This window comes from Ambystoma mexicanum, chromosome 1q (genome assembly GCF_040938575.1).
Source record: "Ambystoma mexicanum isolate Mex_15411 chromosome 1q, UKY_AmexF1_1, whole genome shotgun sequence".
NCBI lineage: Eukaryota > Metazoa > Chordata > Amphibia > Caudata > Ambystomatidae > Ambystoma > Ambystoma mexicanum.
In genome coordinates this window covers 1,162,979,536-1,163,001,191 of record NC_090922.1, presented here as the reverse complement: position 1 = coordinate 1,163,001,191, position 21,656 = coordinate 1,162,979,536, and the positions used below count along the sequence as shown (strand labels likewise).

The 21,656-nt window shown below is 44.2% G+C and overlaps 1 protein-coding gene across 2 annotated transcripts in view; it reads left to right on the top strand.

The window, feature by feature from the left end:
- TNNI3K (TNNI3 interacting kinase) overlaps positions 1-21,656 on the top strand; it is a 3,214,557-nt gene that overhangs the window by 1,205,850 nt on the left and 1,987,051 nt on the right. The gene's annotated exons all lie outside the window — the stretch shown is intronic.

Here is a 21,656-nt window from a genome sequence, read left to right as displayed (position 1 = left end):
TGTTTGCTGATCACATATCAGAGACCTTTATTCAGGACACGTTCCTCAATAGCGCTGGGTTGGTATTGAGAAATGTTAACTACAAGCTTAATTCCCGCTCCTTAATTGAAGTGTATTTTTTATACAGTGTTTTATAATGTTGAAGTTTTTATAACATGTATTTTTATGATTTAATAAACCACGATTTGATTATTTACAGAACAGTTACGTGTTTAGTGTTGACAACTGTTGAATAGAGCTCTCTATCTCCTGTTTATATAAAGTTTTTGTTAACCAGGTCTTTTGTACGGTATTATATCATAGTTGCCAAAAATCTCCCCTCTATTTTCATTATTTTTAAACAAACTAGAGCCCCTCCTGTTCCAGCACAACCACCTTAGATGTCTTGTGGCTAGAGTGACACCTCCGCCAATCTCAATTTATGGAAGACCTGGGAGATAATCTCTCGTACCAATAACCAGGGATTTTGGGGCTTTGTTAGTAATTGAGTTGATTTTTGTGTAACCATTAGATCCTTTGGGTAGGCAGCGGTGTTTTTTGTTGCCTAGTGCTCTCTTCATAATCTGAGCGTTCCAGAATAAAACCTTTGGAACTTGATTTCTCTCATGAATCCTGCCGATACTTCTGTGCCTAACGTCCTCAGTACAGATGCGGCTGCCAGAATTGCTTTAGTTCTGAGCCTGGGTTTGAGGTATATCTGCATTATACTATAATTTCTATGATGCAGAAATTTGACGTATTCAATATGCTGCAAGGAAAAAAGAAAGAGCTTGTCTGCTTGGCAGAAGATTGATAATATTCTGCTCCTATTTCGAAACTTTGATTTGATATGTTTTATCAAAATTTTTGAAATGGCAAACGGATTCGGGGCACAGTCAGATTCCTCAACTGCATTAATATCCTTCCCCGAATCATATTTATCTAGGGATCCCTAACCAGGTTCCTGAGGGAGAACTGAGTCAACTCCTCCCACTCCCCCTGAATGTGTACTGTTTTTTCTGAATCTGATATCAACGGAATTGTCTCGGAGTTAACTAAGCAGTTCTTTGGCGTAGGATTATCTCCTTCCTGGAAATCCACAGTTATTATGTCTGAAATGCCTTTCTTATCTCTCTTTCCCTAGAGGAATATGGAGGCTTTCCTTAAGGAATTAGGTGGCGACATTGTTTGGACGCTGATGGTACTTTTAGAGCAGCCCTTCGTCAACATTTGATTTCCTGCCCCGCTTTTTTCCCTTTGCCCTTTTTCAATGCCCCCACCCCGTCTTTCTTTTATGCATATGCAACCTGTGTGGAGTTGGGGGTTGCATTCTGGGTATTAGCAATTGCTGGGGACTTATTGGATTTGGGTGGCATTCTAGGGGTCGATATGGCTTCTATAAACCGGACTGTGAAAGATTTCTTTTTGCTGGACGTTTTCTGTTTTTTTATTTTTGAGGCTTAGCTTCTCTGCTTTTTTTCTATTTCTTCCTCTTTGTTTTACCATTAGTTTTGTTTACTTTATGAGTCTGTTTGACCATAACACCATCTGTTTGTAGGATGTGGGGTGGGTTTATTACCCCCTTACCCTCTTCTAGATCGCAAATTTTGGGCAGTCGAATAAATGACTGATTCGGAGAGAGGGGTGTCATTGAAATATGCAAATGCCCGCTCATGGATATTTTTCCTCACCCCATCCACTGAACACAGTCTTGTGTGGACCTCGTCACGAAGGGAAGCAACTGTAATGGTTAGGGTGTCAACAGCATCACGTGTTGTTAACCAGTTCCCCGCATCACCTCTGTACCCTTGGTTGTTCCTGGGTTGCTGTTTTTAAATCGGTGAGAGGGACAAACAAAGCTTAATTGATAGCTGATTTCAGGACGACCATGGAACTTTCACACTCCCCCACTTCCCTGGTTAGTTCTAACAGCAGTCCTGAGTGCATTTGAACTTCCCCTCTTAGTAACGCAAAGATATTTACCAGGGAATTGAGAACAAATTTCAAAGCTGGCAGAGTTTGTGCATTCACCCCTCTCTGTTGGTCTGGTTTATCCTCCCCACCACCTTGAGACCCCCCTCTGTCTTTCATCTGTTTTTGTCCTACTAGCCTGTGTTATCTCTGATGTCGGGGTAGGGCTGGAAGCTGAATTTGATGGTATGCGAGTTAGTATAGTATTGTATTGTATTGTATTTGGTAATTTATATAGCACTCTTTCCCCACTTGTGTGGCCTCAATGTGCTTTTTCCTCAGTTGGAACGCCCTTGGTGGTTTAGCTTAGGAGGTGCATGTGTGCATGCTGCCATTCTAGGACTTAGGTGGCTGGCAAGGCTCGACTAAGCAGCCCAAGAGAGGACAGACACATGGGTGGATGCTGTTGAGGGTTAGAGATAGAATGCTTTTGTTGAGAGAGAGTCTATGTGAGACCAGCTATACCGGTTCCCTTTCAGGCGGTGGTCTCTGTATGCTAGTGGCAGAGGTGTTGAGGTACGTCATGTGTTTCAGTCCGGACGGCTATGTGTGCACTAGACCGGATGTGCTTGGCTATAGCCGTATTCTATCGTGCATGTGCTTGGCCATGCCTGCGGCGTGTATCCACAGTAATGGTGTGAAGATATATGTACCGTAGGCTGCGAGATTGCTCAGCTGGGGCAGTATATGTCCAGGTCTAGAATTGAGAGTCATATACCAATGGGCCTAGTTTTCATACTGTAGCAGGTATCTGCATATATTAAATGATGATGCAGGCTACATCTAGATTTGAGAATCCTGTATAGTGGGAGAAAGGCCTATGTTTCACAGTGCAGTAGGTTTAGGCATATGTTAAACAAAGATGGAGGCTATGCCTAGATCTGAGAATCCTGTATAGTGTGAGAGGCCTAGGTATCACAATGCAGTAGGTTTAATCATGCAGTAAACAATGATGGAGGGTACACCTATAATTGAGAGTCCTGTATAGTGTGCAAGTGGCCTAGGTCTCAAAATGCAGTAGGCCTCATTCTATAATAAACAAAGGAGGGCGCTAGACCTAGATTCAAGAATCCTGCATGGTGGGTGGGCTGGGGGCCTAGGCTTCAGGCTGCAGTAGAATTTCACCTATAGTGCAGTAGGTTTCCGTAGTCCACGAAAGGACTATGCTTTTGATTCCTAGTGTTTGATTCCCAGTGTTTGTAGTCTGACTAATAGAATCAATGGTATTGAAGGCTGCAGAAAGTTCTAGCAGGATGAGAACCGTGCAGCCATCTGCATCGGCTGTTCTTTTTAGGTCGTAATGGCTTTCAAAAAAGTGCGGTTCGCACTGTCAAAGGACTAGAGAGAAGAGAGCACATTAGACAAGCTACAAGAGCGCTTCCCTGGTTGCCAAAGGAAGCAAGAAATGCTTCTTTGTTGCTAGCCCTGTTTATCTATCAGAAAGGCTCTATTGGTTACCCAACCATAGGACAGTGCGATCCAACAATACTAATCTACTTCTGGTGCCAAGAATTACATTGACTGTTGTTGGCCAGGGCGCCTTCCACGGTACAGCACCTAAACGTTGGAATGCGTTACCTTTTTAAATGTGCACTGAAAAGGCATCTATTTGACTCAGCTGGTTTCTAGATCTATTAACATGAGCCTGTCATGTATAGTTATGTCTTTTTGTTTCTGATCTGTGATGTATGTTATTTGTTTCATATGTTTTTGTCATTGTTGATATCAGTGCACTGATGTGACTGTGCTCATTTGTATTGGGACTATAGAAGTATTAATTAAATAAATATAGAAGCATTAAATAAATAAATATATAAATGCAAGGTATGACTCACTACCTTTCCAAAGTAGCAAAATGTCATCGATATATCGACACTCATAATTCGAAAGGATTGCTCATGGTATTAAAAACATGCATCTTTTCAAAGTGAGCCATATATATCTTGGCAATGTCAGGGGCGAATGTGGTTCCCATGCATTTGTTTGTATAGTTATCTCATAAACAAAAATACGTTTTCAGTCAGTGCAAGCTGTGCACATCTATATATATTAAATGCTTACGTATGTTTCCGTACTCAGCTGATGCTGTTTTTCAGTGTTAGGTTGCCTTCTGCTGTCCAAACCACAAAGTACTACTCTGCGTGCCCTTCCAATTCAACAACAGCTATCATTTTAACAAACAGAAGGCAACGGTTCTGCACAGTCACCTTCACCTTCCACTATCGCAAACATTCAGAATAATTTCAAGTTACTTCTTTCCATCCTCACTTCTCTTCACACAGGGCATGGCAGTTCCAGTGTCAATGAACAGTTAATTACCAGCTCAACGTTTTAGTCTCTAAAGAGCGAAACCGTGTAGGACCAATGCCTCCTTATGAGTTCAAACTGAAAGTAGGTGCTGTAATTATTCTACTACGCAATCTTATGCCATCAGGGGGACTCTGAAGTGGAATAAAGATGACAATGATGCTTCTACAAAGACACGATAGAGGCCTGTGTAATCAATGGAACGTATATATTGTTCTTATACCGCGCATACTTCTCATTCCATCACATACAAATATGCCTTCCAAATTCAAAAGAACGCAGTTACCTATACGTTTAGCCTTTTCAATTACCATTAATAAGTCACAGGGACCTACGTCCTATTCCTGGAAGCGATCAGTGGTGACCATTAATAAGTAACAGGGACCTACGTCCCCCTTCATGGAAGGGATTGATAGTAATTCCTTATTTAAGAAGGGGGACAGAAGTGACCCTATGAATTATCGACCAATACTGACCATTAAGATGTGCGAGAACGGCATGTGTTATGCCGGGAACAGCAAGATCAACAGTAAAAGTGGTTGGTGTGGTCTGGCAACCAGTCCTTGTTTTAAGATATGTTTCAACTATTACCAGGCTCGCGAGATTTGCAGTACTAATATACAGTGCTTTGACATACAATGTTACTAAAGGGTTCATGAGGTTAACTTGCACATTCTCAATCAGTTTTTATCATGTTTCATCATGTCAGTTGAATCTTGGATGAACAAACGCCTTTCTATTATAAAAGGTTTTAAGTACCAGTCTACAATTACAGATGGAGGTTCTAAAATGGAATCTGTAGTGGAAACTATGGGTCTGCCTCATGGTGCTGTCATGCTTTTATGGGCCTTAGGAAGGATGTGAAAGGCTTCTCTTTTGGGATTAGGTTTGTTTAGAAATAGAGCCTCTTCCTCACTTATCTAACGTTAAACATGGCTTGATTGGTCAAAGTTTTAATGAGACCTGCTAGGCCTGTCGTGGGAGGCAGAAAGTAATCTAAGGCAATCATTTTCATATTTACTGGTGTCCATGATCACTATTCTGTAAAATCAAGCAAATATTGAGGCTATATACCACCAAAAATTTGATCCGCCAGTCACAAAGTCAAAGGGCCTCATTACGACCCAGGCGCTAATGGGTTAACAGCGCTGTAAAAGGCTGCGGCGCCGTTAACCTATTAGCGCCTAATTACGAGGTCCCTTTGCGGGACCCGACCTTAACGGCTGGTTTTACCAGCCATTAAAGTAGGGACCTGCAAAGAGACCTTGGTGCTAAGTACGGTGACGCAATTTGCGGCACCGCACTTAGCGCCTTCCCCATTCCCATTGAGCCCTATGGGGCAAAAATGGGAATGGGGAAGGGCCATGGAGGAAGGGGGAATTACCGCCCCACCAACCTTGTAATGGGGTGGTAATTCCCCCTTTCTCCATGGCGGAGTCGGTAACTTACCGGCATGGACCATGGTGCTAATAGCACCATGGTGTTCCGCCAGGGTCGTAATGAGGCCCAAAGATTTATTCTGTACAGATTCAAATATCAAAGCAGATAGCTATCTGGTTCACAGCACCTTGCAGTGCGTACCAGAAACACTGTGAGAGGAGGGAGTCATGGTCATCACAAAACATGCAGTATTTATACACAGTCCAGGTCATAGCTCAGCCCATCTCCAAACTAATAGGTTACAAATTTGGGTTTGTGCCCAGTTCACATGGCAAATACAAAATATTGTCTTTACATATTTCAAGTGTTTTCCAGTCTTCAAAATACAATGGTTACAACTTTGTTCTGTCTGGTCATGTTGGTTATCCAGCTTAGGCTGATCCTAGTTTCAAGAAATAAATTCAATAGCTTATTGTTAAGGTACACAGTTCTAGTTTGTCTAACATTCAGTTCTTATGTTTGAATATGGCTAAGGCTATCGATACAGAAAACACTTTAAATTGGAGTTCACTTTAGCTCCAAGGTTCCTTAAACATACTGACAAACTTTGTTGTCGTCAGCTGTGTGGGTCTTTAGCTTTCTAAAGTAATTCTATTTCCAGAAATGTACACAGGATTCCTTCAAAAACACGCAGCATTAATTTACATTCATTGTATAACACTGTTTGTGGGAGGATGAGTTTTGTAGACATAGATAACACTTTGAATGAGAGTTTGTTCTGACTACAAGGTATTGTTTGCACAGGACAAATAGTCTGCTCTGCCAACCCTAGTGTTGACATAGGCTCAAAGGTCGATTCTGCTCTAGCATCTGAAAACACAGCTAATCATTACTGAAGCGTGAGCAGAAGTTAAAACCAAGATGGAGGACTTTTTCCAAGATGGCACTTGAAGTCAATTCTAATTCAGAACTTTGCAACACAGTTTTCACCATGGAGCAACTAGGCTTAGGCCAATATAAATCAAAAGGAGGCATAAAAGCTGGTTTAATTGTTATGGAAGTGTTATGGCTCAATGAGTATAATGCCATGCGTTCTTCTTTGCTAAGATTATTCTGGCTTGCATTCTTATGTGCAATGGTTTCTGATGTGTCCCATAGGACGTGATTCTCAAAGGTCTAAATTTCAGCTGAAATCATGTTAGGTGAAGGGCAACATTTGGAACAGGGTTTGAGACCAGTCACATCATCACTAGGAGATACACCTGTATCTCTCCCAGTGTTGACTTTAGGTAAATGGGTTTCAACAAAATATTTAAGTCTAATATTATGGAAGAACTTCCGCAATTCTATTTCCTGTTTGAAATAAGTCTGATCTCTTGACAGGTACACAACTGAGACCTTTACTTAATAATCCTAATTCTATGTCTGTTAAATCATATTCAAAAAGGTAGATTACTAGAAAACCAAGTTCGTTTTCCCCGTTAGGGTTGATTGTTTCATTGCCTTGTATAATTCTCTTGGGACCCACTGTTCATCTTTGATTTCTGCCCCTCAGATTGCCCCTTTTAAAACAAAATTAGGGTTGGGTGGTATTAGAGTATGCATGTGAAGGACCTGCTTCTGCCTCTTGATCAATATCCCCTAATGAAATGGAAGTGTCTGAAAAAGTAACAATCTGGTTCTTCTTCCCTGGAAGGTTTACTGCTGTTGGTAAAAATCTGGTTTCAGATAGGGGTCGGTTTTCTCTTTCTGATAGTTCTCTAGATCTATCCTCAATTTTAGTATTTATTTAATCTATGTTCAATTGCTTGAATCTAGCAATGTCTTCATTGAGTTTTGCCAGCTTAGGTTTAGAATCATCTACAGTTGTGTTCTCTAGAACACGTCTTTTATGCTCAGCTAATTCATCACCCTGTTTTTTACATTCTTCATCTGCAGTTTCTATGATCAGGATGATCCAGTCTCTTCTGTATTTGTTTCCGACTCCACTCCAGTTGGTTTTAAACTTAGGTTTGTCCATGAATACACAAGGGATATTGCAGACCTATAAGTCCTCTGGGATGATGCCGGCTTTTAGGTACTCCAGCATAGATTTACCACGGAGTTTGGTTCTCACCAGTTTTTTTCTTTTTTGGGGTTTAATAACTCAAGCTTATCTTGGGTAGTGGTAGTCGCTAATATACCTGTACCTGAGTTATTAAGGAATGCTGTGGGTCCTTAATGAGTCTTCTTTCTCCTACACAGCTACTGAACACCCTCACAAAAAAGTGTGCTACTAAGGAAAGCCTTTCAGTGAGATAAGGGATTAAACATATGGGGGAGCATCCTTCAACTATGATAGAAGAGTCTGCATCAAAGTAAAACACATTACACAGAATGGACTAATTTGGGAATGGAAATACATGTGCTTGTAATTGTGTTTTATTTTTCTGTTATCACACGTTCATCTCTATATCTATAAAGCAGAAAATCTGTTACTTTGCTCCTTATACAATTTCACACAGTTCCACCAATGCACACATTTTGCATAGTTACCTGCTGGGAACCTCCGGACATTACTGGCCATATGACATTTGGACACCCCACCCTTTCCCCAGATGTTAGCCCCTTCACACATGAGACAGTCGCCTGAAATTGGAAAAACATCAATGTGGTCATAGAAGGACCGACAAAGCTCATTTTAAGCATCTCGATGCAGGGAACAACACTCTAAGTAAAAACCATATTTCAAGGCCTTAGGCGGCATCTCTCAAATTCCCTCCATGTTTGCTCCAGGGTATGTCAGCCAGCCACATGTGCCCATTCTCAGTGCAGTTTACTTCAGAGTGAAAAGCACATCAAGCGATAAGCTACTCGGAACAGTGAACTACAGGGTCATTGATTTTCAACAATTGTTGAGAGTGTTATCATGCCTGTCTACAGAACCCCTGTGTAGTACAGGTACTTTTTGCTAGTTTTTTTATATGTAGATAACGTTTTTAGTCTCACCAAGCAAGTATATTATTGTATGCTTTATATAGTGAGAAACCAATTAATATAAGTAAAAGCTAATTACAAAGCAGTACTGTATGCACATGTGCTAAAATTGCAAACATATGATTGTCTCGGTTGGCATTGATTAGGGTCTGTATGTTGAATACTTGTGGCATACATACTTTCATATACTCTGGGATTCTGGACTCCTAATTATGTCTCATGACATTCTCACTGAGAGAAAATTGTTCCTCTAGCAAACCCACAAGGACTAGAGCATTTTGGGTTTGTCTTTTCAAGCTCAATCTCCCTGTCTATGTGATGCATCCCCATAAGCAAAACAGGACCTCAGTGATGTTGAGTGTGGTCTTCCAGTTTTATGGGTTCCATCATATTTACGTTCTGTCCAGGGTCACATGCACATATTCCATCTGTTTTTTGGGTGTCTTAGTTTAAGGTGGAGTGAAAACCTTATTCCTTAATCACTTGTCTTGTCAGAAATGTTCTCTTTTAATTTAGGTGGTGAGTGTTCACTTGAGCTTTCTTTTGGACTTGAGTGGACGCCTACCTGCCAGCTGCTTTTGAAAGCTCCTTATTGATTTTCTTGTCCAGTAAAACATTGAACAATGGAGGAGAGTTGGAACCTGGCTGGCTCCAAACTACAAGAAACATAATTCCTTGCTACAGCATCCTGGTACTTACCATAAGGATTCAAATGTGCACACCTGAATCAGATCTGCCTCCCTAAAGATTGCTGAGGCATGAAAGCATGTTTGGAGGAGAACATTGCTGGAGTGTATAGCATATTGCAGGTGGTACCCCTGCACCACTTTTTTGTCTCTGTTACTGGTGTCTGGCACTGCACCCGCGTTACTTATGCCTGACTTTGGAGTGTCACAAAGTTGGTAACTCCCCAACCCCACTGAGGACAAGCATTCAACAATGGGGGAGAGTTGGATCCTGGATGGCTGCAAACTACAGCAACCAAAATTCCTTGCTGCAACATCCTGGAACTTACCGGAAAGATTCAACCTTGCACACCTGAATTATATCTGTCTCCCTGAAGATTGCTGAGGCACAAAAGCACACTTGGAGAACATCACTGAACTGTGGAGCTGATTGCAGCTAGGACCCAGAGTCATGCCCCTTCCAACACTCTTTTGTCTGTGTATGTTACTGGAGTTTACCCCGGCTACATGTGCCTAGCTTTGGAGTGCCACACTAGTGGTAACCACCCCACCATTTTGAAAGCAAATATTGAACAATGGGGGTGAGATGGATCCTGCCTGGCTCCAAAATACAAGAATCTGGATTCCTTGCTGCAACATCCTGGTACTTACCAGAAGGATTCAACTCAGATCAGCCTCCCTAAAGATTGCTGAGGCATGAAAGTGCACTTGGAGGAGAACATCTTTGGACTGTGGAACTAATTGCAACTGCAACTTAGAGTCATGCCCCTGTCACCCCTCTTTCATCTCTACTAAATGTGTATGCAATTCTCCCTTACAGTTTTTAAATGTATGCTCTAATGCTACCAGATTATACTTTCCATTTTATGTTTTGACATTGTTCCATTGTTCACACTTTAATGGCAAGTGTCAACATGTTTCGAAAGTCTCTTTACCTCTCTCTGCGAATTCAGCAAAAATCCTCAGGTATTGTTCTAATGTCTTGCAAAACATCCCCAGAAATTGCCACTTTCAGTCTAGAATAATTGGAACTATCCTAAACGCATCAAAAAAATCCCTCATATGTTTGAACAAGATTTCTGTTTATCTGAAGCCTATGCTTTTCCCTGGCCCACTGCACTATTCTCCACACTAAATGTGTCCCTGTGTGAATCTGACAGGGCCTCAAGCGTTAACGTATGCACCTCTGACAAGGTGCCTGGCCTTCGTTTATTCTAATGTTAGCTTTGTTTGAGCTTTAAGGAAGTTCCTGGAAGTTTAATCAGACAGATTAAGATTATGCTGGGTCTTAACCATTGTTGCCAGGCATTTTTGGGCCTTGCCTTACTTTCCTTAGTGATATTGTTCTTTCCCTCTATTGGTTAACTCTGATAAATTGTCTGACTTCAGAGCCAATGATTTATCATCTTAAACCAAACTCTGTGTCCTTGCACATTTTAATATTTGGTTGGAATAGTACCAGAGTTACCTTACCCAAGGTCAAATGCCAAATCTGGTATGTCTTGACCTACATTGGCTAAAGACAGGGGCAACAACATATACTTGCTATACAATGCTGGATTTGACTTTTATGGACTTCATTGATTCACAGTGTGTCACCCTTTCTCAGCTCTCATACTGGACTTCCTTTGCATCTTGTAGTCATGGTGGCCCTGAATCATGCTGTTCCAATCTTCATCTTGTATCCTGGCTTGCAACATTATGTGTTACTACTGACTTCTGCAATTATATTCACTCCCCCCTCTTGCTTCTCCACTCTTTTTGACTGCTTTATCTCTGTTCTCTCCTCCTCTCCCTTTCTCCCTTTTCCTATCTCCTCTCCTCCTCCCCTTATTGTCTTCTATGCACTTACTCTATCAGAATTGTCCCTGGACCTAGTATGATAGCGACCTCGTCTGCCTCCTCTCCCATTCCCTTACTTGTTTTTTTCCTCCCACCACCCCTCACTATCTGAAATGTCATCAGGCCTAGTACGATAGTCGCTTGTTTTGCTCCTCCCCTCCCGTTCTGCACCCCTTTCTGCACCACTCTCCCCTACCTTTTGTTTTTCTCCGGGTCTACCAGAAATGCCATCAGGCTTAGTACAGTAGTCGCCTGCCTGTTTCCATTTCCTTCCCACTCTCTCCCTCCCTTCCTTGTCTATGTCTTAGCTCTTGCACCATATAAAAATGTCGTCAGGCTGAGTACGATAGTTATATTCACATTTGTACTGTTCATGGCCTGTAAGAATGTCATTGTATTTTCCCTTGTTCCCTCCCTTGGCTTGAAGTGCTTTGAAACACATTGTGTATAGGTGCTATATAAATAAATTATCATATCATCTAAATAAACTATCATATCATACTTGGATATACCCTCACCCCTATTTTCATCCCACTGAAACTTGTATAACTTTAATCTTTAGTTGGATTTCCATAGACTGATCCTTCCGAACAATCGTTTTTAGTTGTCCTCCCCTCCCCACTGAGCCCACACATTTCTAGTATTAGCACAGGGAGATCGTTATTGACTTCCTCTCAGCCAATCACAATGTTTAGAGTGCAGTCAATTACCACTGATATTGACTGCATTCCTAACATGATGTCGCCAGAAGCACACAATGAAACAACAATGCAAAATGTATTTTCAACGTTTTTTTGATGCAACATGCAGGTGCCATCTTCAACTCCTCTCTCTCCTTCTCTCCTCATATCACTGACCTTGCTAAGAAGGCACAATATCAGCTTCACCTCCTTAGAGGTATTCTCCTTTTCCTCACCTTCCCCCAGAAACTAAATGTCTCTAGAGCTCTGGTTCTCCCAAGGCTCAACTACAGTAACAGCCTCTTACTCAATCTACCACTCTCCTGACTTCGCCCTCTTCAACTAATCCAGAATAGGACTGCAAGACTTATCCTTGGCTTCAAGCCCAGGGACCACTTCTCTCCAGCCCTAAAATCTCTTCAGTGGCTAGCGGTGGTTACAAGGATCCAATTCAAGACCTGTTACATCATCCACAAGGCTTTCTGGGGCCTGGGCCCTGCTGCATCCAACTCTCTCTTGTCTCCCTAATTACCTCCCTGCTAGAGTCCTTCAGTCCTCTAGCTCCAACGCTCCGCAGACTAGACGTTTCTCCAAGCAGAGAGTGGGGGGTAAATTTCTTTCCATGGGAGGAGCCTCCATCTGGAACAGCCTCCCTTCCCCTCTCTGACTTGAGCCATATCTCGAGCCTTTGAGCAGATGTTTTTCTGTGTGCCCTGCATATTCATGGAATTGGAGGTACGCACCTAAATGCTCACACAAGAGAAAATACAACCAACTAGGGAAGAAAGGCCCGAGTTGAACTTGTAAGGATAACAAGTTTTAATCTCACACACAGATGAGAGCAACAGTAAAGGACTCTGCTGCTCAGAACGTTCTGCCAAAAAGTAGAAACTTTTAAAGATGCACATCATCATAATGACACAACCAGACACAATAAAAAGCAGTGTGGCTGATTGGATGGACCCTATACATGTTGCACCTTTACCCATAAGGGGTGCCGGTCTATTGGTCCCACCCCAATCCGTACGTATTTTATCACGTGGGTTCTGCAGGGCTCATCTTCTCACGTCGAAAGTCAGAGAACAAATTAATGATGTTCCTACCATGTGAATAGTTTATCACTCATGCTGTGCACTTGGCAGGCCTTGAAACAGACACAAAGGAGGTTCTGTGGAACTCAAACTTTCACACACACATTTCACTCACTCCCCCCATGCAATCCGGCTCCAAGGTCTCCACCCTCATTTTGAACTATAATGTATCCATTCAAGCACCTTGCAATACAAATCACACGATTGTCGCTTCAACGATATGCCCTGTCCATCCTCTTTGAACATTTCAGGACTTGTTAGTTTGGGGATGGTGGTCAAAGGGCACCTGGCGCCATGGAATTCGGGGATCTTAAGGTTTAGTCAGTCATATGGGCTATAACTTGTTGTCACCCAGGAATGGCTGGGTCATGCTTTGGCCAGTGCGAGATAACATGCATACTAGGTGCTGGTCTTTGATTGCGGCCTTGTAGGGCATATTCTCCTTGGGTAAGAAACACATCTTTGCAACACTTTTGGAACAATGAATAGACGTTGTGGCAGTTGGGGGTGTGTACTGTCCTCATGGGAGCTCGGGCATGGCTGGGGATTTCTGTGATCTCACAAATTTAGACCTAGAACATGCAAAGCCGCATTTACCGCACAGACCTTCCCTTCTACCTATGATTTGGCTCTCACTGTTCCCCCTTCCCCTGGCCCATCACTGCCTCGAATGCAACTCGCCTCACTTTAAAGTGCCTAGGGGGATGAAGCTGTCCTCTTCCCAACAGAATTGTTTGTGCAAATTAACCGGATACAGAAATCACGGCCAGAACGCCCAGGACACGCCCCGATGCAAATCCAAAATAGCCAGAAACAGCTACCTCTGCATTATCCACAGGCTGCCCACAAGCAGGCCTGCACCTCTGGGACTCTGTGCAGGGTTCCCTGCAACTGTCAACTGCACCCGACAACATGCATAGGATTTTTCAAAACTCAGAACAAATTCCCGAGTTCCCGAACCCCGACTATGTACACGCATCCCCAAATGCAGCATGCAATCCCACATCTGCACAGTGATTCCTATGCGCAAGTGCCTCTACGCCTGCTTTTGGGTGGCTGATGTTATGAGAGCTTTGCATGGCCATTTCCCTGCCGAGTGGCTGCGAGGGTGGGTCCATGAATACGTGTCGTTTCATGCAATTGTGGGCTTGCGATGGACTGCCTGCGAGCCATCCCTCGTAACACCCACCCTTTTGCATGTTCTTCCCAATTTTCAGTATTCCGCCCTCTTCCCCGCCCTCTGCACAAGCCACACCCACACTCTACATGGTGTCTCGCGCAAGGCACTCAGCGTATACAAGAGTGGGAAGGGGCTCCAGGTCGGGGGAGTTGCATGGAGTGTAGCAAGATACCTCTCCCCACACCTTCTTACCTGGTGGACACATACAGGAGGGTGAGGTTGTCTGCACTCGCTGTCTGCAACACTACCCCATCACCGCCAAACACTTGCGCCGCTCAACACCGCAGCCTTGTCCTGCGAGGGCTTTGCCACAGAGGGTCTGTACCTCGGTTCTTGTAAGCACAGAAGCATGGACGTAGCGAAGCATGCTAATTATAGTCGCGCTGCGTCTCCTGTGCACCTGCGCCACTCATCACTGACAGGGTTGGGAGCTTTGACACCACTACTAGGGTGGTCCATCAGCTCAAAACAAAACCATGTGAACTTAGCAACATAACTGACGGGTTTGTTTTGTCAATAGACATCTCTACGCACCTGGACGCTACTTAAGGGACATAACATGGGAAACTGATGGTTGTATGTGATTTCAGCGCCGAAAACAAACATCATTGGGTAAACAATATTTTTTTTTCACCCACTAAACACTCTTCCCAACATATTTTAGGACTGGTGCAATGATATAAACCAACTCCATTCCTACAATATGTGGGGAAAGTGTTGGATAGTGGCTGAAAATAATAGATTTTCTCATCATTTACCTGAGGTGTTGAAGCTTGCCTGAATACCTGTTTTATTAGTTCTGTCTAACCCTTCCCCTACACTGTGGTACCAATAGCATTTCGTCTTCCTATAGGTCCGACCCTTGGATTATGCCACTCTCTGGCTTGGGCTAGACTGTCCTGGAATTATTATTTGGGAATTTACCAACTGTATTGGAAACTGACATCGTGAGTAGTTAAACCTACATAACTACATACGATTAGCCAATCACGCTCTCAAGCACCTCACATACCGTACACCATTTTAACGTATACTACTCCAAAGTGCTATTAGAAACTAAATCCATTTATTATCACGGTATACAGTGTTTGTAACGAAAAAAATAGCTTTTTAAGTGAAAAATAAATAACTAAAAAATGTTACATTTATGGTAAAATTGTATACGGGGTTGGGGTAAGGGATTAAAATGGGTGGGAGGGGTTGGGGTTAATAAAGCTGGGGAAAAGGGGGGAAGAATTCGACATTTTGTCATTGTTTTTCTTTCATTGAAAAGGTTTACGTTATTCATGTATTCATTATAAAGATATGGAACCAGTGGCGGTGCCAGGAGGGTCCAAAGGGGCACTCACCCCCCTAGCTGTAGGTTTGTGCCCGGTGCGCCCCCCGTTTGCTCCTGAAGGGCCAGGAATCCGGGCCGTGCTGGGCTGCGCTGCGGCGCAGTATTTCTTTTCAATGTGCTCACTGCTTAGTTCAGAATAAGTTACTTTTACGATGTGATGCGGGAAGGTGGCGGCGGGCCGACATTACTGGGGCATTAAGCACGAGTCTGTGACTGCACACTGCTTGCTTATTAGTATTCTGTGTGTGTGTGTGTCTGTGATTGAAACTAGTGAAATCTGTTGAGATGAGAGAACAGCACACAGTATAGTAGCAGCTGCCGCGGATCTCCGCACTGATTGAAGTTCCAACTGTTTGTTGTTCACTTCCACAATGATTCCGGCGGGTGTGATGAGTTGACCTAGAACCCACCCTGACCCCTTCCTTCCTGTGCCAGGCAAGCCAGTCTGGGGGGTGATGTTCCCGTCCTTTTTGCAAAACAGACGGGATCATTGATGCATGCAAGAGAGACGACACAGTGAGTTTGAACTGGTTGATCAGATGAACAGTTCGGGGGTCAGACTGCCTGCCCTGCAGCCCGGGGGTGGAGTGGAATAGGTGGACTGTGGAGGCTGCTGGCTAGGCTGGGTCAGTAGGTGACTGGTGTTGCTGCTGTTGCATTGCCTGCAGCCTGCCAGCCCACCAGATGCTCATGCATGCGGTGCAAAATTGCAGCTAATGAATACAAATCGCACTATGGTGTGATTATGGCACACTGCTGCCTGAGCAGTTTCCATTTATTTCCTGCCTGTGTGGACCATCTGCCCGTGCTGTGACTGCTGACTCATCACTTGTGATTGACTGACTAGTCGTGCCACTGCCTCGGTGGCCGCCTCCCACCCCTGCCTGGATGCCTGCTGTCCTGCCTGCCTTGCCTGGCCGCTCTGCTCCCAGCCCCGGCCTTGCTGCCTGCTGCCCTGCCTCCTGCCCAGCGCCACCCAGCATCAATTTGGAATCAACAGAGTTGAGAGGGAGTGATGGAGAGACTCACTCAACTAGAAGAAGCAAGTAAATAAGTGTGCTCCAACCTGCCTGCCTGTCCCCATCTTCGGATCTAAATATTTCTGTTGAGCTGCCTGTTTTTTTGTTGCAGCTCCTTTTTTGTTTATATTTAAACTCGGTTTTCTTGTGGCACAGTGTCGAAATTATTCCAGTTGGCAGTTGGTTGCTGGCAAATTCATGACTGCCACATCCCGGATGTTTAATTATCAAATAACTTGTCAGGGTGCCAGTTAAAGCCCAACCTTCAACCTTGTCTTTTATTCTATTTCCTCTTTGTAGTGATCATTTGCTGCTGCATATTGAACATACATGCCCTTTTTTTTCCTTTGTCTATCCTTCTTTGTTGGAACATCTACTTGGGGACTCAAGGAGTGCTCTGGAACGATGATATGATCACCTCAGTCCTTTCCTAGGTTATTTCATCTAGGTTATATTGCGTAACTTCGCGACTCGAGGTCGTGGCGCTCTGCGCTTGGGTGTCTGTCTGTCTACCATCTGTCAGTACTCACCAATGACTTACGCCGAGATCCCAGACTCAAGTTCTGTACTCTGGCATAACTCCGACCAGCAAATCTGGGTCTCCTCAATGAGGGTGACCTCTCTCTTGATACACCCCTCTGTTTGTTCAAATGAATACAAACAGAGGTGTCATTCAAATGAAAGAGGAAAGAAAAAACACCACCAGGTTTGCACCAGGCTGTGAAAAGAAGAACAGGTCTTAGTGTCACATTGGTAGAGTAGCAATATATGCAGGGGAGGAATTCAACACTAACCTGATGGTTTGGCACAATAGGTAATTCAATGGATCATCTGTTGGCGCAAAATAATCTCTGTTTTCACTACGAAGACAAAAGAAGAAGAAGAGGAAGAAATTAAAAAACCTGATCAAAAACCTAACTAGAGATGTATTTCCTAATAAGGAGGTTCTTACCTATAAAGGAATAGTGAAGAGCTAGTAACTGGAGTTGGCTAATTCCAAGATAATCAACAAGGAAAATGAGAACCGAATGGATGGGAAGGTAGTAGTGTTAGAAGGATTAGTAAGGACCTGTCCCCGGGCAGCACAAGGACGCACTAAAGACGGGATGGTGCACAGTAGAAATCAGCAAGACGACCTAAGTTCAGTGCCCTAAACAATTTCCCATGGTACAGAAGGCAGATTTCAATCCCTAAATCTCAGAGAGCAAATAGTCAGAACACACACACAGAAAATCCAGAGGCATTCCAAAAGTAAGGCAAAAATCGTTATCATGTAATCAGAAGCAGCAACTAAACAGAATCGAGATGCAAGGCGGTCCGTGACGAGGAAACAGGGTCAAAACAGGAACCTAAACTATTCAAGCTGAGAGCAGGAAACACGGGTACTAACTTCAATCAGAAGTGCTCCCGCTGTTGTCCGGCTGATCTTTATCGAGCTGGGGAAACAGACTCGGCGTGATGATATTGCATTGCTAATCAGGTGACCATAGTGATCCGCACATCATCCGACGTGGAAACGTGGCCTTGGCAACGCAACGCCTACATGCATTGCATCTGCCCAGTTGCCATGGCAATTGCCAACGCCTCAAAAAATGGTGAGGCCATAGATTGGCATACAAGGAGTGAGCGCTTGTGCTGGGCTGTATTCATGACACTACCTCAATGATGGAAGTGTTCTAACGGCACATTAGATAGAAACTTGGGCACTGGCCCTCAGTTATGGTCTGCAATAAGGTAGTGTGTGTTTGAGTCCTTCAAAATTATTAACATGGTCAATAATCAATTGAGAGCTTGAAATTGGATAGTGGAGGAGGAGGAGATACTCTTGTGCTCTAGTGTATCTATTCCATTATCAAGAGTATGAGAGAGGGGTCAAGCCAGTATTCCATCCTCTCTGGGGCTTGCCGCAAGCCCAACCTGCTATTTGGGGGATCACCTAAGATTCACAGAGTCTGGGAGGCACATACTAATGGTCAGTCACAGGGAGGAAGCAGCAAGCTGTCGCCAAGTTAAGACGGCTGACACTGGCTGCCTCCATCTCACACAACCTGGCATTTTGTCATCAGTGAATTTGCCCATGTGCTGAGTGCATTTTAACATGTAAACACTGGCAGTGGTTGGTCCACTCGTCTTATCCCCAGGAAATAAGCACCCGGCGTTCTCTGGTGTGCAGCGTAGTGCAGCACTCTCACAGCATGCTGGTCCTTGGGCTTCAGAAAATATTAACCATTTGCTGAAGAAAGTTATTGTGAAAAGTGTAGTTGTTGAATGCCCGCAGGGAGGGCATTCACCACACAACTAGATGCAGTGCAGCAGCAAGCCAGTGTGAAAAAGAAGGCATAAAGCCCCCACACCCTGGCAAAGATGTGTCAGGTGAAAGGCCCCGTGGACCATCACAGCAGATCATGTACAATACGGATATGTGAATCCATAAGGTAGGATGGGAAAGTGTCACGTGTCTGGTGAAGTACCCGCCGTTGTACGTCTTCCTCAGGTGGGGAATATGGGAAGTTGCCACTGCCTTGAGATTGAGATTCGGGGGTGTATAATGCTGGGTCGGGGTGGGGGGTATCCGGTAATATTATCCCCATATATATGGTCGCCATACATATGGTCACCGGGAAAAGACAGTGGGAACACGCTGCTGGAATCCGCGCCAGCATAGCCCGTCCTTGGGTAGCCTGGCTGTGCTTTGTTGCTGCAATGACACAGCAATGTGCAGTGGGACAGGGTGTGGGGTGTCTGTGAAAATGTTACAACAGTCAGTGCAGCGGTCTGAGTGCTGCAGTAGGGTTTGGCTAAGGTGTGTCACTCACACTTCACATGGTCCAACTTGGCACGCCGCAGCGGGAGCAGCTGGAACAGTGCGTGGGTGGGGCTGTGGGGGGTGTGTAGGGGAATAAGAGATGTGGGGGAGTTTGGAGAATGTTTGTTGGTCAGTGTGGGTATGTCCTGTCTCGCGGCTCTCTCGTGCCACTGGTTCACTCGTATCACACTAGCAGCCAGCAGCAACAGCTCTGTGGCTGAGGCAGGGACTGGGAGAGAACACCTTGGGGGAAGGATGTCTCTGTGGGGCAAAAGAGGGTGCTCATGGCCAGGAGAGTAGAGACTCCTCAACCAGCCCAAGCTGGGTAAAGCGCAGGCTCAGCTCCACAGTGTAGCATCAGTGCAGGCCCTGGCCCCCAAGGAAAGTGGGCCCTGCTGTAAGTTGTTTAGTTGTGTGTGTGTATATGCATGTATGTGCGTATTTATGCATGTATATGGTAAATGTTTACACACTGAATATAGGTACATTTATGCATGTATATGGTAAATGTTTACACACAGAATGTAGGTACATGTTCAAATATAGGTGTCCTTGTTCTTAATATGTTTGCCTGCATTGTGTATGTAGCCATACATGTAAGTAGGTATGTAGTTATGGAAACAAACCTACATCGGCACAGCAGACCCACTGGTGATCAAGTGGGGGGGTATCCGGTAATATTATCCCCATATATATGGTTGCCATACATATGGTTCACGGGAAAAGACAGTGGCGACTTTACGTATGGTGACCATATATATTGGTTCAAGGGGAGGGTAGGTTGTGGAGTGTCCCCACCTCCCCTTCAAATAAAAAAAGGTTTTGGGCTTCAATGTGATAATGTGATAATATCCCTGAAAACCATGGCCATATTGTGGTGACATTTTTGTCAGATGACACTTTTGCAGGGACATTATCTCATGGAACCGTCAGGGGACCCTGTGCATAGTAGGAGGGCACACCTGGCCCATGGTGACCTATTATATTATATTCAGCGAACCCAGGCAAGTGCCAGCATGCAAAGAAGTGGCTTTCCAGTACATCCAGGCAAGTACCGGAATGCAAAGAAGTGGCTTTCCAGTACATCCAGGCAAGTACCGGAATGCAAAGAAGTGGCTTTCCAGTACATACAGGCAAGTACCGGCATGCAAAGAAGTGGCTTTCCAGTACATACAGGCAAGTACCGGAATGCAAAGAAGTGGCTTTCCAGTACATCCAGGCAAGTACCGGAATGCAAAGAAGTGGCTTTCCAGTACATACAGGCAAGTACCGGAATGCAAAGAAGTGGCTTTCCAGTACATCCAGGCAAGTACCGGCATGCAAAGAAGTGGCTTTCCAGTACATCCAGGCAAGTACCGGAATGCAAAGAAGTGGCTTTCCAGTACATACAGGCAAGTACCGGCATGCAAAGAAGTGGCTTTCCAGTACATACAGGCAAGTACCGGAATGCAAAGAAGTGGCTTTCCAGTACATCCAGGCAAGTACCGGAATGCAAAGAAGTGGCTTTCCAGTACATCCAGGCAAGTACCGGAATGCAAAGAAGTGGCTTTCCAGTACATCCAGGCAAGTACCGGAATGCAAAGAAGTGGCTTTCCAGTACTGGCAGCCAAACTTTGCAACTCACTACCTGTCGACCTAAGATCTGAACCGTCCTACTATTGTTTTAGAAAAAAACGAAAACATGGCTCTTCTCCCATGATGCAGAAACTTTCTATCAGCCCATCATCTTGGTAATTAATATCTGTGATGTAATCCTTGTAAATATGCATAATGCAATGTGAATTATCTGTATTGTCTTTTGCTTGTAGGTAACCGTGAACGCGCCCAGATACCCACGGGTTTGGTGCGCTATATATATAAATAAACAAACAAACAAACAAAGAAAACAAATAGGACTGGGTTTCATCCAGTTCATTGCACTGCACTAAACCGATGCAATCTGTGGCTGTCCCCCTGGGGGTGGGAGTGAGAAATGGCAACGCATTCCTTTTGTGAAAGACTATCTGAGTAGTACCCACCAAGGGGGAGGTTTTTCATGAAATGTGACGCACATTGTAAATTTTAATGAATATTTATTAAATAATACTCGTCAACATTAAGAAAACGGTAGTGACCCCGTGACCCAGAGTCCCCGACCGATCTCTGACCCGACCTGCGCAGCGATCCCTTGAGGAGCACCTCGCCCCACCTGGCACCAAAACCTGTCTCCACGGCTTCGTGGAACAACTATCACAACACATGCATCTCTCCATCTCATCGCTGTAGTATTGAGTCCAAATCTTGTGGGGAAACACACATTCTTACCAACAACAAACAGTGTTTCTTCCTGCTTCCCTGTGCAACTGCACGCAGCTTTTATATCTGATGTGTGCCACTTTCACCTTTCAGCCGCTAGTCCGC